This window comes from Paramormyrops kingsleyae, chromosome 13, assembly GCF_048594095.1.
Source record: "Paramormyrops kingsleyae isolate MSU_618 chromosome 13, PKINGS_0.4, whole genome shotgun sequence".
Taxonomy (NCBI): Eukaryota; Metazoa; Chordata; class Actinopteri; order Osteoglossiformes; family Mormyridae; genus Paramormyrops; species Paramormyrops kingsleyae.
The window spans coordinates 22,834,392-22,842,090 of record NC_132809.1 but is presented as its reverse complement, the minus strand read 5'-3'; the positions used below and the strand labels follow the sequence as shown (position 1 = coordinate 22,842,090).

At 46.5% G+C, this 7,699-nt stretch overlaps 1 long non-coding RNA gene across 1 annotated transcript; it reads right to left on the bottom strand.

The window, feature by feature from the left end:
• Positions 1 to 229: 229 nt before the first annotated feature.
• On the bottom strand, positions 230 to 2,654 carry LOC140578206 (uncharacterized). Its single transcript, XR_011982295.1, has 3 exons — positions 2,422 to 2,654; positions 2,225 to 2,321; positions 230 to 860 (listed from the first exon to the last, which is right to left on the bottom strand). It is a non-coding gene; the product is annotated as an uncharacterized lncRNA (long non-coding RNA).
• Positions 2,655 to 7,699: the final 5,045 nt, after the last annotated feature.

Sequence of the window (7,699 nt, the reverse complement as noted above, 5' to 3'; positions counted from 1 at the left end):
CAGCGTAGAATGTGAAGAGGGCCAATGAATGCCAACATGCCGGCTAAACACTTGCTGACTTTTTTATTGGGGGGGGGGGGGAGCCGCTTGGAGTTCCGCGAGGCCCGGATTTCGCCCCGCAGTGACTGGCGTGCAGATGGCCCCCTGTTACACGGGCCAGTTAGCATCATTAATGCTTAACAGATGCTTAACACCGAGGAGTCCCAACACGCACCGGCGGAATGAAAAAGGCACCGGGAGTAACTGAAGAACTCGCGGCGTAAACATAAGGCTGGGCCTCACTTTTGGAAAGGTGCAGCTGAATACAACAGACAGATAAATGTGTAAGAGGGAATGTCGAGCCGTGGAAACCAGCTACTGAGCAATAATAAGGATGCAGGTGCCTGTGTGTGGCCGACAATGGCTACTTTGCTCTATGTCAAACAGAGCAGAGAGCCGCTGGCCAGTTTGTGTAAACAGATTAGATTTGTGTCGTGCGGTTAGATTCCACAGCCTGGTGTTTGGGATCTGAGCGGGAGAGTGGAGATGAATTCTCTTAGATGCTTTGGATAGAGCTCTCCACCCAGCAGAACGACATGGAAACTGCTTTGCCCTAAGGAGATCATTGATGTTAAAAACGCTTGGTTTTTATTGCATTCCCCCAGGCCAACTTGTAAGGGAAAACAGTGAATCGATTGCTCCTTTTGAAAGAAGTACAAACCGCACTAATTGCGCACTCCCCCAGCAAGCACTGAATTGTCCGTCTCCTCCCGACATCAAAAGCGCCCCAGTGAGCCTCATTCGTGGCCAGTCGGTGTCTCAGAAAGCCAGATGCATGGGCAGTCAGCGTGTTCTTAATATCCTGCTGAACTTCTCTGTCTCTGGGGAATTACAGAAAGAGACGTGTAAATGGTAATCCTGGCGACTGCCAAATGGGTGTCAGCCCTCACAAAAAATGTAACACCCCCAACACCCACATGACATTACTCAAACTGAGTAACTGAGGGACATACAACCATAATTCTTGTGGGGGGGTTGCATTTCAATAGAGTGTCACCATTGAATGAAGGCCCTTGAATGCAGAATCACATATGGGTGGATATATCAGCACTGAGGATATATTCTGGACCCTGCTGGTGTATATCATCTGTGGGCGGGTATATCAGCTCTGAGGATATACTCTGGACCCTGCTGGTGTATATCATCTGTGGGTGGGTATATCAGCTCTGAAGATATACTCTGGATCCTAGTGGTGTATATCATCTGTGGGTGGGTATATCAGCTCTGAGGATATACTCTGGACCCTGCTGGTGTATATCATCTGTGGGTGGGTATATCAGCTCTGAAGATATACTCTGGATCCTAGTGGTGTATATCATCTGTGGGCGGGTATATCAGCTCTGAGGATATACTCTGGACCCTGCTGGTGTATATCATCTGTGGGCGGGTATATCAGCTCTGAGGATATACTCTGGACCCTGCTGGTGTATATCATCTGTGGGTGGGTATATCAGCTCTGAAGATATACTCTGGATCCTAGTGGTGTATATCATCTGTGGGCGGGTATATCAGCTCTGAGGATATACTCTGGACCCTGCTGGTGTATATCATCTGTGGGTGGGTATATCAGCACTGAAGATATACTCTGGACCCTGGCGGTGTATATCATCTGTGGGCGGGTATATCAGCTCTGAGGATATACTCTGGACCCTGCTGGTGTATATCATCTGTGGGTGGGTATATCAGCTCTGAAGATATACTCTGGATCCTAGTGGTGTATATCATCTGTGGGTGGGTATATCAGCTCTGAGGATATACTCTGGATCCTAGTGGTGTATATCATCTGTGGGTGGGTATATCAGCTCTGAGGATATACTCTGGATCCTAGTGGTGTATATCATCTGTGGGTGGGTATATCAGCTCTGAGGATATACTCTGGATCCTAGTGGTGTATATCATCTGTGGGTGGGTATATCAGCTCTGAGGATATACTCTGGATCCTAGTGGTGTATATCATCTGTGGGTGGGTATATCAGCTCTGAAGATATACTCTGGACCCTGGAAGTGTATATCATCTGTGGGCGGGTATATCAGCTCTGAGGATATACTCTGGACCCTGCAAGTGTATATCATCTGTGGGCGGGTATATCAGCTCTGAGGATATACTCTGGATCCTAGTGGTGTATATCATCTGTGGAGAAATTCCACTCTGTGGAGTCAGTTCAGAAACATCCTAGAGACTGACCTATTCTTATTTGCCTCTGAGTTCCTGCTGAAGTAGACACTTCTGCTCCACCCGGGGCACTCTTCCCCACTCCTCCTAGTGAAGACAAACAGATGGCCTGGAGAATATTTTCCAAAGTGAGATGTCATCCTCCGGAGGGAAAAAAAATACTCCCATAAATCCACAGCAGTGCTCCGGAGCCGACTCCCTGTATTTACCCTGTGTCTCCATGACGACAGACCCAAATAGACAGGGACGAGAGCTTCTAACAATGATTCCAAACAGCTCTTGAAACCGTTTCAATACACGTGAAGGGAGGACAAAGGCTGCTTCTGTTCTGTGTATCAGGGCTGCTTTTCATTGTCTGTGACACAAAGAGACATTCATCTGACCCTAAAGTTACCCAGTCCTTGCAGGCTTACAGCACACCTTGATAACTATTTTGGCAATTTAGTTTTACAATTAAATACTTACCCTGACCCAAGAGACCAACAATATCTGTGTAAATAGAGACATGTTCGTTCTTCTTATTAACGCTTCAGAATAGGACATATTCACAGTAATCATACCATCCATGCTTCACCGTGCCTCAGGCTTTTCGAAAGAAGTGTGTAATTTCACGCCATCTTTCAACAAACGTAAAACGCCAGCATCTAAGCCTTTATTTAGCGTCATGCCAAAATACTCCAGGGTTGCATGTTTAGTGTTTTGCAAAACACATTTTCTCTGAAGTAGGAAGAAAACAAAGTGTAAAATTCATTTCATTTTCGATTTCCCACAAGCCACCATGTATGTCTGACTCACATACCGATGTAAACCTGTCTGTTCCTACTGCTGCTGGCAAACTGCCTTCTATGCTACCTGTGACCCCTTGATATTTTATGGTTGACATGGAGTTCAGGTTGATGACAAGGAAATACATTCCGAACTCCTGTGTGAACTTATACTGCATACAATATCACATGTGTGACACAAATTATATTTATGTCGCTGTTATTTTTATAATACACGATAAATCTGTGTTATTAAAAGCTGGCAACAGTTCTGCGTGATCACTGATAACATTGTAATGTAACATGTTGCATAATTAATTGGATTCAAAATTCAACTAGTGATACTTGTTGATTATGGTCAACACATGGTTCCTGCCTTGATTCTGACGGTACCTGCTCTTTTTTAACTGTACACACTTTCCCTCCATCTTCTCTGTACTTCGTCCACGTCCTAAAGGGTGCTATGACTTGAGAAATTGTATTGATTTTTGCATAGGTACTTTTTATGACTGCTGTCTGTACTTTCCACATGTCTTAATTTACTTAAGAAAAAATATGTAACTAAATCAATATTAAGAGCTTATCGTAAAAGTTCAAAATAGATTTGCCTGGAACTAAAGATTTGGTCTAGTCTGCTTCCTATTTTTACTGCTTTACCATTATTCTTCAGGATGCCGCACCCTTCTATGAGGCCCAAATGCAAAGTCCTATTGTTTAAGCTTAAAATTGTGAAAAATACCTGCTTTGTGACTGGAGCCAGGAATCTCGGGGCTCGAGTCCCAAGCAGAGCAGCCCAAACCAGGCTGTCCATCCATCCACAATGCTAGGATGTCAGTCCTGGGCGGGAGACCCTAAGACTGCACACTGCAGGAAATGGGTCACCAGCAGGACTTACGGCTGCTGACTGGGTAGGCGGTTCTAGGACGAGGTGCACAAAAGGCAGACCCAAGTGCAGAGGACTTGCACGCCATGAAGAGGACCAGAGACAGAAAACACAAAAGGAGGAAAACCGCAACAAGCCACAAACCAAGACTCAGGTGTAATAACCAGTCATGGAAACCCAGATGCAGAGATGGAGAAAGAGATGGAGGAAGGTTTATTAAAGAATCCGGCAGCCAAACACTTGAATCGCATGCTGTGGTCATCGAGGCGGAAGCAGAGAGATCAGCAGCGAGGGGGATCATTCCTGCAGAGACACGATGGGGGGAAGTCAGAAAGCAACAAGGGAAAGTGGATCTAGGAACTGTCAAGGAACGCAGAGCTGTGGAACCCCAGAGGACACAGAGGAAGAGCTTGGTATGCGTCATGGGAGCTGCAATACTTCACACAGGAGCGGTGTGTAGGTACGGCTTAAATGCTGAGGGGAACAGCTGGAAACACTTATTAGCACTAATTGCTTGTGGGTACCTGACATCAGGTTGCCGGGCCACACCAGCTGTGGAGCTCCGTCTCTCCAAGACCACAAACACGGAAACAAGATGCCGGATAACAAGGACCATGAAACTCAAGACGAGATGCTAGCCAAGGTGGGACCGCAAACCCTTAAACGAGAACATGGCACACGGAACCACAAAGCCGGTGATGATGCCAACAGCCCTGACCCAGGAGAAACCCAGACGGAAACAGAAACTAAACCCAACCCCACAGATCCAGAAGCTGAACTCTGAACCATATTAAGCTCTGAGCTTCAGGCTATAAAAGCAACAACAGCACTCCAAGCTGAGCCAGCCAGAGCGAGATCACATGGCCCGTGCTCCATTACCTGATTACAAATGCAGCCCAGCTGCAACAAGGACACTTTGGATGGGATGCAAATCCATCCCCGAGCCCACACTGGCACACTGTGGGACGTTTAGATACCAATTCACTGAAGCACATGTTCTTGGACTATGGGAGGAAACCCTCGGCACAAACGTGGGATGGAACACACACACATGCAGAGAGGGTGCACGGTGCAGAGCCCCAGCCCTGACGGTGCGAGGCTGCAGGAGCCCCCCCCCCCCCCCCCCCCCCCGAGCTGCCACACTCCCATTCATCCTCTTCAGTAGAGCTGGAGATTCCAGGTCCAGAGAGTACAAATCCAGATCAGGATTTTGTTTAAACCAAGCAGTTGAATATAAAGAGTCACAGTCACAGAGTACACAACTGGTTGGTTGAAACAAAATCCTGGTCTGGATTTGTACTCTCTGGACCTGAAATCTCCACCTCTGCTCTTCAGTGTTTATTACTTCAATTCAGGTGCCATTCAACATTTTTATCTTCATATAACATTTACTGCTCAACTGAATCACAGAGATTCATAAAATATTTAACCGAATCATAGTAAACAATCACAGAAACAAGATTTGTATCATTTGAGCCGTCGTGTCACTAGACTTTTTTGATTATTACTGTTGAGGTCAGTATTAAATGGAATGTCTGCCTAAAAACTGAAACTGAAATTGTGGCCTTGTCTGTCTTGTCTTAGGGGGTAGACTGTGCAGCACACATCGGCACTCAGATGCAGTGCTTTGACATACAGTTTGATCTGTGATGATCTGCACATCACACCTTAGGTTACCTGGCTAAATGTTAAGCTCAGGATAAATGCCCCACACACCCGTCAATGGAAAGGGCTGCAGGTAAAATGTAACTAATGAGCGGTTCATTACAATGTGGCATTTACCTGTTGTTTACACCAGTAACAGAGAGCCTTTTGCAAAATTCAGTTCCTCAGTGATTTGTATTGTAAGGTACCATGGAGACTTAATAATAATCGACCCTTTAATGTCCCCCTGAGGAAATTCTTCTTACACCACCCTCAACTTGCTCTTTGTAGAGCAAGCTGTCGGCAAAGAGCAGCCACCCGTTGGGGTGCCCAGGGAGCCAGGGGTTAATGGCCGTCCTCAAGGACCCACAGATGTGGTGATGCTGCGATTGAACTGGTGACCATGTAATTACAGGTATGCAGGCTTAGCCTGCACTGAGCCACACACTCTCACCACAGAAAGCTGGGTTCTGTGCTGAGTGAAACCCAGTCCTTAGCGCCCTTCCATACCCTGCGCAATGACACATTCACAAACCACCATGTAAACAAATAAAACATTACTACTCGCTGAGCTAAATGACCAAATCAGATGTTTGCGCAAAGGGACACAAGAGAATGACATCCAATCAAAAATGGGATGTGAGAGTGACCTCCAGTCAGACGTGTGACATGAGAGTGACCTCCACTGTGTGACATTTTACTGATGAAGCACACATTGGTGACTTTTGAGGAAGTATGGATGCAGGTTCAGGGTCCAATGGAAAACAGTTTTGTGGCTGTATCCATATAAATTTTTTATCTTCTATATTTCCGAAACATCGACATTCAGGTCCTAATAAGCAAAACGGCTCAGTTCAGAAGGTGCTGAATGGCACTAACAAACCTTTCTTTGTGGACAGGAAATTCCCCATGAAGTATTATTGCAGAGTCTCCGTGGGCCAGACATCAGCCTAGTCGCTACCACGTGTTGAAATACAGTGTCTTACAGCACATAACATTTTGGATTCTGCCGCTTTGTGTATGTCTGAGGCGCCGATGTGAAGTGGTGAGGATGCGCGGTGAATCACGGCAGTCTGATAACATGCTAAAGACTTTACTATGGTAACGGGAGGGAAAGAGCGGGGGAACTGAAACAGCTGGAGTAACATCCATTCATAGAGGGTCAGAATGATAGATAGATAGATAGATAGATAGATAGATAGATAGATAGGTAGATAGATCATTTTCCCGACCTCCTTTCTATCTATCTGAGTGTTGCATATAACACACCGTCATTTTTCTATGGTTTATAACATTACCAGTTCAAAAGGCAGTTTTAGCCGTAGGCAAGACCTGGCCAGTTCTGGGAGATTCACAACATTAAAAGCAGCTTCCCAGTTATCTGGATCTTTTTCAAACTGCCACCAGTTCGCCTGCTCCATGGAAGAGGGAACACCGGGAGAGGAAGACATGCTGGACCCCAGCTGCAGCTAATGGCACTAACCGAAAAATGGCCCCCGGCTGAGAATATGAGTCGGAGGCTTTAACAGCCCCCACTCCAATGATTAATGATGAGGAACAATGCGTGGGTGGGCTGGGGCAGCAGAACATCATATTTCTTTATTTCTTCATTTCTTTTCCCAAGATAATCCTGCCTTGTTTTACGTCCAAGTGAAATTGCAGATGGGCGTGAGTGAAAAACTGTATATATATATACTGCCCCGTCCCTATTATATACAGCAGGAAGAATCGACTTCGGAGATTTACGTAAAGATGGACAGCAGGATGGCAGTGACGCTTCAGGGCTCGTACCTGAGGTGCGACAGGCTTGAGGGATTGCGTAGAACGGGACACAAATCCCCCCTCCGCTGGCAGGTTCATCTAAAGCCAGCTTTGCGAAATGCTGTATTTTAGGGAGGACGGGCACATGCGCAGGTGGTCCCATCGATCAGAGCAGCCTGGGAGGGCTTGGGGAGTCGGTAACGGCCCACCCTCTGTCTCCAGCACAAATAAAAGCCTTCGCCGAAGTGTGGAGTCAGCAGGGAAAGCAGCCACTTCTGTTTGAAGGGCAGCTTTGGTACCGTGCAAGACAGGCAGCTCCACATCAACGTGCTTTCTCTGTGCATGCTGGGTAGGAGCCATGGACAGGCTGAAAACTGCGACATCTGAGCTACTTATATGTCCATCCGTCACCAGTAAGAATCCAACCAATCAGGT